Below are 9,228 nucleotides of genomic sequence, written 5' to 3'. Positions count from 1 at the left end.
AGTGGGGTGCAGAACAGGCAGATCTACTGAAATACACTGCTGAGGGGAGCAGCGGGCGGGTCAGGAGAGGCCTGCTGTGCCCTGTGGGTCACTCCCTGGCTGAGGATTGAACTGGTGCTGCAGTGGCTGCAAATAGCTTCACTTAACCCCTTGCACCACCAGGCTTTTTAAAAATGTTTTATATTTGAGGGACTTTTATATTTGAGGGGCAAATAGGCAGAGAAGAGGCACTGGGCAAAGGGAAGGCGAGTAGATGCAGTGGCTGAAAGTAACACAAGGTTCATGAAGATGGCGATGGAGCGGTAGAAACACACCGGTGTTCAGAACACTGTCTCTTTTCAATGCCGAGCATACTCTTCACACATATCCAGGACACTAGTGGCGTTTCTCAACACTGTACAGTAAAAACAAGTGAACCATTGTTAGGAATATGCATTTTCATTTTGTGATTTTGATTTTTTTGTTTTCAGAACAGGTTCACAGCAACTGAGTGTTGCATATGAGGAAGGTGAGTGTATGGAGACGTGATTTAGCAGAGACCAGAGAACACTCCAAGCAAGTCTATCAACTCATCCGACTCGGCCACCAGCTAGCTTCTGACTTCGGGCTTTCCCACAAGCCTCTGCATGTCTTCCGGAATGCACGAGGCCACCGCCACGGCCCAGCACACTGCACTGCCCGAAGCTGGCTAAAGAGAGTTGGATCAAGCTGTGAATCACAGACTCCGTTCTAGAATCTACCAGTTAGTGTCTATCTCCCACCAACGTCCCCCTTCTCCCCCACCCCCACTTACCCCTCTGGAAAGGCTGCCTGTCTCAGCTTACAACTCAAAAGGACTCCTTAGCGATTTCTAAAACACCTCCATTTTCAGTTCTCTCATCCCCACGCTTCTACAACATGCTATTCGGTCTCATAACTCAGGCTGGCTTGCCCACCGCTGCCCTATCACCTGGAACTTGCTGCCATCACAGAGTTTACATTGTTTGTATTTTATCTCTCAGAGATGACTTTCTATTGTTCTGGTGACCAGAACCTTGAAAACCATGGTTTCGTGTAGTTTGTCCACCATTTTCATTTTTCAAGCACAAGGGTACTGAGCCCTGTCGCTGTATCTTAATCAGAAACAAGCTCTGTGCAGCTTCTTTGAGCTTCAATTCACTCATGTTCAAAACGACAGTGGAAAGCATCAGTCTGTTATTCCTTACTGAGTCATTGCTATTAAGAGTTTCTCCATAACCAGAAGAGCTGAAATACACATACAGATAACTACGAAATAAGTTAATCAAGAGCTATCAGCCATTGACATGTCAGTGAGAATGTGTAAATCAGCGCCTGTACTATAACAGATTTAGAGAAGACAGTAGAATTGCATGTTGTCAACTATTTTTGCCCTAAGCTGTCTCACTGTCTATGATAAAAAACAGATTAAGAATTCAGTACAAGAGGATGAACCTAAGTAAGAGTAAATGAGGCAAGGAATTCTTCCAAATAACCCTAGAATGCAATGCTAAGTGGGTCTATCAGAACTCAAAGACCTCACCCTGGAGCGGTCCAGTTGCCTCTTTGAAGACCTGAGGGCTTGGAGAGAGCGCGCTCCTGACCTGAAGTGTGGAAAGGTGACCAGAGAAGAAACAGTAATTCTAATGTCAGGATTAGGAGGGGGGAGTTTAAAAGAGCAATACAGTTGGAAACACATGGAGAAACAGAAAGATCAATGTCTGCAGTGCAGCCACTGCAAACCCAACAAAGGGAGACTTTTGCCTTTATGCTGTGTGTGTGTGTGTGTGTGTGTGTGTGTGTGTGTGTGAATTCCCTGTGCACTGAGCTATAGGAGAATGCACTCTTGGGCCTGATGTATGTTGAGGAGCCTGGGTTTTCTGGGGAAATACTAATATAATTGGTACTATAGACCAAATGTCTGAACCCCTAATTCCCAAAGTGATGGTATTTGAAATGGGGTCTTTGGTAAGGAGGCTTTATTGAGGTCATGGGGGTGGAGCCCCGCTGATGGAGTGAGTATCCCAATAAGGGGAAGAAGGGATCAGAGTTCTGTCTCTTCTCTCTGCTGGGAGGGTCAGCAAAAAAGTTCCACCCCCACACCAGGGGAGCTCTAACCTGGATCTCTAACCTTGGACTCCTGCCTCCAGCCCTGTGGAAATAAGAGTTTCCTGGTAAAACTGCAGTCTCTGGTGTTTTGTTGATTTGCCTGAAGCTTTTGCAGAAAGCACCTCTGTCCTCCGCAGGTGTCTGCTTCATCTCGAGCTGACTGGAGAGCAGGTCAGGGGAGACTTTCTATCTGGCATCTACTTAGCGCTGCCCAGCTGGTCTCGAGCGCCACTTTCCATGTGTGTGACAGTCATCACAGAGGGGCAAGGGCAGGGTCCTCTCCCACCTTCCCAGCTATTGCTCAAATGGCGACATTTCAAAGGCAGGTCACAGGCTGCACCTCAAGCCACAGAAGATCCACTGACTGAGACGCATCGTTCTCATTCTTAGGTTACATTAACAGTGGAAGGCTGAGCTCCCCAGCTCCCAACCCCTACACCTCCTGCACCCTGCACGACCTCCCCCCCCCCGCCACACACACACACACACTGCTCAGAGTGATGAAGTTCTTACCAATAACGCAGACACAGGCCCCAGGGCCACACTTGCCGGTACCCTGGACTTGGGCCACGCAGCCTCAACACCCCCACGCCCCACGGCCACCTCCTGCACACCCCTGCTCTCTCTCCACCTCCCTAGCCTCTAAAGCCCCTGTGCTCACACAGTTTCCAGCGTGGAGGCTTCTTTTGTTTTTTCTTTCTCAGCTCTCCCTTGGAACGGTTCAAAGGGCAGAGTTAACATTCACTCTTGCTTCAGATCCCATCTGAGTCTTCACCCTGTCAAAGAGACCGTCCTTTGCCCTCCTCCCCGTCCCCCAACGAGTCTTAAGTGTTTTTCCTAAAGACTCCAGGAACTAATCTATATGACATTCAATCTAGGTTGTAATTAAACCTTCATTTGTATGATTATTTGATTCATGCTTGTCACAGCCAGTAGGAGTGAACTTCTTCAAGGCAAGGACCCTGGCCCCGCCTGTCACTCAAGGGGGGGGGAGGGGGGGAATGAGGATGGAGGGGTCTGTCACCCCCACCCGGCCCCTGGGTGCAGCATCCCCTGTGATTCTGGCGTTTTCCTTAAAGAGCAAATAGCACTTGCAGATTTTACACATGGGGCCATATTCAAGTGGCTCTGAATCGGCCTTGGAACTGCTTGAGGCTGGTTAGTATATTGTCCCTCATTTTCTGTCTCTTTCCTCTCCAGCCTCAGGCATCCTCAACCAACTAATCACTCCAGGAAGTGGGTGCTTGAGGAGGGCAGAGGGAAAGGTGAGGAGAGTCCCCCGCTCCACATCCATCACCCCCCAGCCACCCCTCTCACCTGGACTTAGCCAGGACTGTTTGCTTTCACGCAGACTCCCTGGCTCATTGGAGGCGAGATAGCCCATTCATGTTTCTTCCACTGCTCTTATCTTCTGACATTTCATTTTGTTTCACTGCTTCTTAATCTCTCTGTCCAGGATGTAATGTCCTTCTCATTTTGCCTGGTTTCCAAGCATATTTATTTCCAAAATGCTACTATAACAAATGAGCAGAAGTTTGGGGACTTGAAGCAATACTTATTCACTCTCTTAGGAGTTTAGAGTTCAGAGGTCTGAGGTCAGTTTCACTGGGCTAATTAACGTTGGTGAGACAGGCCCATTCTTTCTGGAGCCTCGGAGGGGAACTGCTTCCTTGTCCAGTTTCTGAAGGCCGCCTGGCCCCTGGCTGTCCTCTGCAAAGCTCCTCGCTGCTCCATCCTCACTCCGGCTCTCACTCTGACTCCTCCCAGCCCTCCTCCCTGAGAACCAGAAGCCTCCTCTCACCCAGATACTCCCAACACAAGCTCCCCGCATACTCGCATCCCCTGTAAGGTCACATAGTCACAGGTTCTGAGATCAGAGCAAGGTCATTTTGGAGGGCATTTTTCTGCCCATCATACCGAGACTTACTTACATTTCTCAGTAAATCCCAATGTCTTGAAAACGCCTGGTAAACACAAAGCTCCTGGTGTTTGCCTGCCATCAGTAATTAGAACACTCAGCCAGTGTTTTATTTCTAAATGGAATATAATAATATTTTTGATTTTGATTTGATTTCCAAAGGTTCAAGGGCAGCACAATTTGAACTTTAGCTAGAGCTATGAAGGAATGTTATCATCGCAACTTTATGATTTATTGCTAGGTAACTTTTGGTAAATCAGTTTACTCCTGAAAGTTAGGGATGAATAGAACAATAGGTCTCAGATTTATCGTTTGTAAACTGAGAATAGTGTCACCCACCCCCACCCCATGCAGGTATGGGGAGGCCGGCTGGTTTATGCTGATCTGGAACTTTCAAATGATCTACCCGTGTTTGTATCATCGCCACTGTTATTTTGCATTTTGCTACCATTAAATACAGGTTTCTAGCCAGAGGCTCCCGGGATCCGGGAAGACCCCAGTAAACCTCAGGAGCTGCAACCCCCGGAAGGGGAGATTTGCAGCTTTCACCAGAGTCTTATTCTGAGTCAGTGGCCTGCTCTTGACATGAAGATAAGGAGCGCTGGCACCCTCAGAGGGGAGATCTCCAGTGACCAGACTCTCCAGGCAGGAGCTCTGGGCCTCCCTCAGGCCATAGCTTTCAAAATGTGAATGTTATCAGAGCCCTACTGTTGACTGCCATTTCGGAGGCAGGCGCCACCTGCCTGACCCCCAGGGGGGCCAGAGCACAAACCCACACACCCACAGCTCCTGTGTTCAGGGGCTGTCGGCAGACACAGCCCAGCCCCCGCACCCCACATGTGACAGCTCCCTACTGACAGCGGGCCTGGCCCTCAGCGTGAGCCCTCCCCCGCCCCTGCCCCCAGCCTCTTCTTCGCCAAGGGACCTAGAGACGATGGGGTCTGATGACAAACACCCACCCCGCGGGCTCTTACTGGCATCAGGGTAGCAGGGATACACACGACTCCTCGGGAGGAGGTGGACAAAGGGAGCCAGGCAGTCGCGGGGCTGCTTTGAAACCGACTCAGATAAAATCAGATGTGCGGTCCTCGCGCCATCAGATGCACCAAGCACAGCGGTCCTGGCTCCGATGGCCAGGCTTCCGCTGCCTGTCCGGGAACACGGCTGGGCGCCGGCCAGCGCCCTTCTGGAGCCTCCCTGTGAACATACAGACCAGCCTCTCCATCGATAGCCTCTCTGCCGAGGAGCAGTTGATTATATGATGCATTTTGTCTCTGGCCATCCGATGGCGTTGGCTGGAACAGTCTCTGTGGCTTCGTTCGATCTTCCCTTTCCCAACTCCGCCGGGCATTGCCTTCTCTCAGATGAGTCTTTCTCAGGTGGCTGACTTCATTTATTATTCATGGGTTCTTAGTTCACTGTCTCGGTTGCCCTTTCAAGTTCTCCGTGTACCTTGCTAAGTGGCTCGCGTGCCAGACAAGGAGTCCTTGGCTAGCCATGGTCTCTGTGGCCCAGTCATTACCGCCACAATACGATAAAAGCAAGACTGCACAGGGCCCTACCTGGTGGCAAAGGGGCTAAGTCGCAGCGCTGCGAAGCTGTTCGCAGCCCCCACAGCACGAGTTTGATCCCCGGGCAGGCAGTGACCCCCAGGGTGCACCAGACTCTCCTGTCTCCCCCCAGTGATTTTAGTTGCTCCACCTGTTCCGCCCCTCACTTTGTCCCTGGCGAGTCCTCTCACCTCCTTGATGTCCCCCCACCTCTGGACCATACCCCGTTCCTGTATGCATGCATGCATAAATAAATATTTTTTTTTTAAGATTTATTTATTTATTCATACAGAACTGGGGTACAGGCCAGAGATGCGGAGGGTGAGAGGATTCACCAGGGACAGAGTGGGGAGCAGAACAGGCAGATGGACGAAGCACACTGCAGAGGGGAGCAGTGGGCGGGTCAGGAGAGGTCTGCCACTCCATGTGGTCACCTCCGGGGCAGGCGGGGATCGAACCCATGTGGAAGCGGCTTAAGCTTCTTAGTGCTGTGCTTTAACCCGCTGCGCCACCAGGGAGGGCCTGCATAAATAAATCTTTTAAAAATAAGACAAAGAGCTTTGACGGCAAGCTGAGCACAGTCTTAGCTCGTAGGTAGAGGATGCTTGATAACGCTGGCCCTCCTTGTGACTGACCCTCAATGCTTCCCAGTCCCGCTTAGATGAGCTCTAGACTCCTTTCGAAGAGGAAGGGGTCCCCTGTGTCTGTAGCTGCAGCCCACACCCCCCTTCCTTTGGTTCAGCACACAGAAGGTTTCCCTGGGGCTTCACTTCTCTGATAGTCTTAATCTGAGAGGGACTAGTCCTTGTCTCTGGGCTGACGCTCAAGACTAAGCCATCAGCAGGCCCACTGCCCCACACAGCAGCTGGCTCAGGAGCAGGTGGTGACCGGGGTGGACCCGATGAAGAGCAGCTCTGGAACTTGTGTCACGATTACTGGAAAACTCGTGCAAACTTCCAGGATCGGTCAGCCCCTGGAACTGACCACAGAGTCTCAGATTCCTTACTAACTGGGGAGGCTCCCATCACAGCTTATCTTTCTGGAAATAAAGTAAACCCAGAAGACAAGAGAGAGCGGGAGGAGGGAGACACAGCTGGACAATGGCATCAATAACTCTTCGCACTTGATCTTTTTAGACATCTGGGAGCTGTGTTTTGCCCTTGAGACCATTTAAATGAGTTTCCACCATTCACACCCACAAACGTTCATCTAGTCACAGTCTGAATGGACGGCCTGACGCTACTCCCATGTTGCTGGTTTTGGGGTAACAGAGTGATCGCCAGGGGAAGGGAGGTTACAGGTTCCCTGCCCAGCCCCCCAAGGAAGGGTGGAGCTGGGCAGTGGAAGGACCCCCGAGAGGCGGAGAGGCGGAGAGGCGGAGGAGACTAGGAGTGGGGGAGAGACAGGAGATGCCCTGGGCAGCACACTGCGCTGGGAGAGGAGTGAGGAAGCCCTGCTGGCTTCTTGGCCTGGAACTGTGCCAGGGGCCTGCGGGGACGTGGAAAGAAATCCCGAAGGAGACAGAAGTTGAGCGACCTGGGGGCGGCTGGCTGCGGCAGCTGTGTCCTGCCCTGTACTCTGATTTTGCCCCTGTCCTTCCAGAGAAGCCCGGCCTCTCCCCTCTCTTGTGGGCCCTGCCAGAGGGGCCTCAGACACTGCGGCAGCTTTGGGGCCTCAGTGGCCTTGCTTTGGGCCACCCCTGTTTGCTGGGCATCTGCCTGGCCGGGGTGGGTAGCTTTGGGTGTTGCATTAGAAACAATTTTAACTATTGTGTCATATATCCTTTTTCTTCTACAGATTGTATTAAAGTTATTTTTATCAAAGGCCTTATGCCTAGAGTCTGTTTTGTCTTTATGTGGTGGGTGGCAGGCAGGTGTGGGGGTCCTGGCACCCCTCAGTCTGCCCTGAAACAAAAGCAGTCTGCCCATTCCAGGCCCGGCAATACAAACATGTTTCCCATAGTCCATTAGACAGTAAAGCAAGAACCTTACTGGGTTTATGCAAAGAAACACATTGTCATGAGAAATAAAAATGCTTACTCTGTCTTCCCTGGTGGTGCAACAGGTTAAAGCACAGCACTATTGAAGCTGTCCGCAGCCACTGCAGCACGAGTTTGATCCCAGGCCAGGGAGTAACCCACAGGGTGCAGCAGACCTCTCCTGTCTCCACGCTGCTCCCCTCAGCAGTGGACTTCATCAGTCGGCCTGTCCTGCTCCCCGCTCTATCTCTGGTGAATCCTCTCACCCCCCTGTACCTCTGGCCTGTACCCCAGTTCTTGTATGCATAAATAAGTAAATCTTTTTTTTTAAATACTTAAACAAAAATTTACGTTTGAGGTTTTCTCAGCAAGAAAAGCAAATGATTAGTTCCACTGTAGATCCTAGCTCAGTTCAACAAAAGGACGTTTTCTGGAGAACGCAAACATTTTGAAAAGCCATTAGAACTGCTTTAACCTTTCACCTTCATTCAGCCCTGCAGCCATTTTGGGTGTCTCCGTAGCAATTTTTATAAGCCCAATTACTATTTTTCCCTATAATTCTGCAATTCTTTTCTCAATTCCATGATAAGCTAATATTGCTAGAGTATCTATCAGTCTTTTTCCTGGGACTTTCTCTGAATGCAAAGCAGAGTATGTAACTTCTACAAATAACAACAGAATTTAAAGTAACCACATTTAAAACCAGGTTCTCATACAGTTGCCAAGGAAGTTTGTTCAGACTGTGACATGCAATATTTTTGAATAACCTGAGTTGACCAGCAATATTTCACCAGGACACCAGGCTTCAAGAAGATTTTAGAACATTATTTACTTATACACTTGCTAAGAGCTTTGGTCTTTCTCCTGCTATGACCTTCAAAGTCTCAACATCCCCAGACTGCCCCAATTTCCTTAATATTTCTTTTGTACAAAGACAATGCTTGTATGAATTCCCTTAAGAGTCCATAATTTGTTTTCTTTCCAATTAGTTAAAGACTTTACTAAGAATTTTGACACCAGGGAAGCTCTGGCACAAGCTTAATATACCGGCCCAGACTTTATAAAATATACTTAAGGGCCCTCCCTGGTGGCGCAGCGGGTTGAAGCACAGCGCTAAGAAGCTTAAGCCGCTTCCGCATGAGCTCAGTCCCCGCCTGTCCCTGAGATGATCCACATGGCGCGGCAGACCTCTCCTGACCCGCCCGCTGCTCCCCTCAGCAGTGGAATTCATCCATCTGCCTGTTCTGCTCCCCGCTCTCTCTGTGAATCCTCTCAACCTCCATATCTCTGGCCTGTACCCCCAGTTCTGTATGAATAAATAAATCTTTAAAAAATATAATAAAAATAAAATATACTTAATTACCCAGAGTGACAAAGATTTTAAGAGCAAAGTATTTCTCTGACAAGTTTCTTTGACTCGCTAACCAGAGAACTTTAAGCTCCAGAAGGCAGATGATTTAAAAAGTTAACCAAAAAGCTGACCAGAGTTAAAGAATGTTCTTGTCCCTCAAGCAGATAAAAAAGACTCGTGTCTGGTCTCCCATAAGTACACTACTGGTATTTAAGTTATTTTTCTGTGCTCACCAGAATGAAATCTCCCCGGGAACAGAGACTGTGTTTGTCTTGTTTGAATGTTTGCTCCCAGCACACTCAGCAGCTCCGGGCCCTGCAGAATC

This window comes from Condylura cristata, unplaced genomic scaffold (genome assembly GCF_000260355.1).
Source record: "Condylura cristata isolate star-nosed mole 26May11 unplaced genomic scaffold, ConCri1.0 scaffold00026, whole genome shotgun sequence".
Taxonomy (NCBI): domain Eukaryota; kingdom Metazoa; phylum Chordata; class Mammalia; order Eulipotyphla; family Talpidae; genus Condylura; species Condylura cristata.
This window is presented reverse-complemented; position numbering follows the sequence as displayed.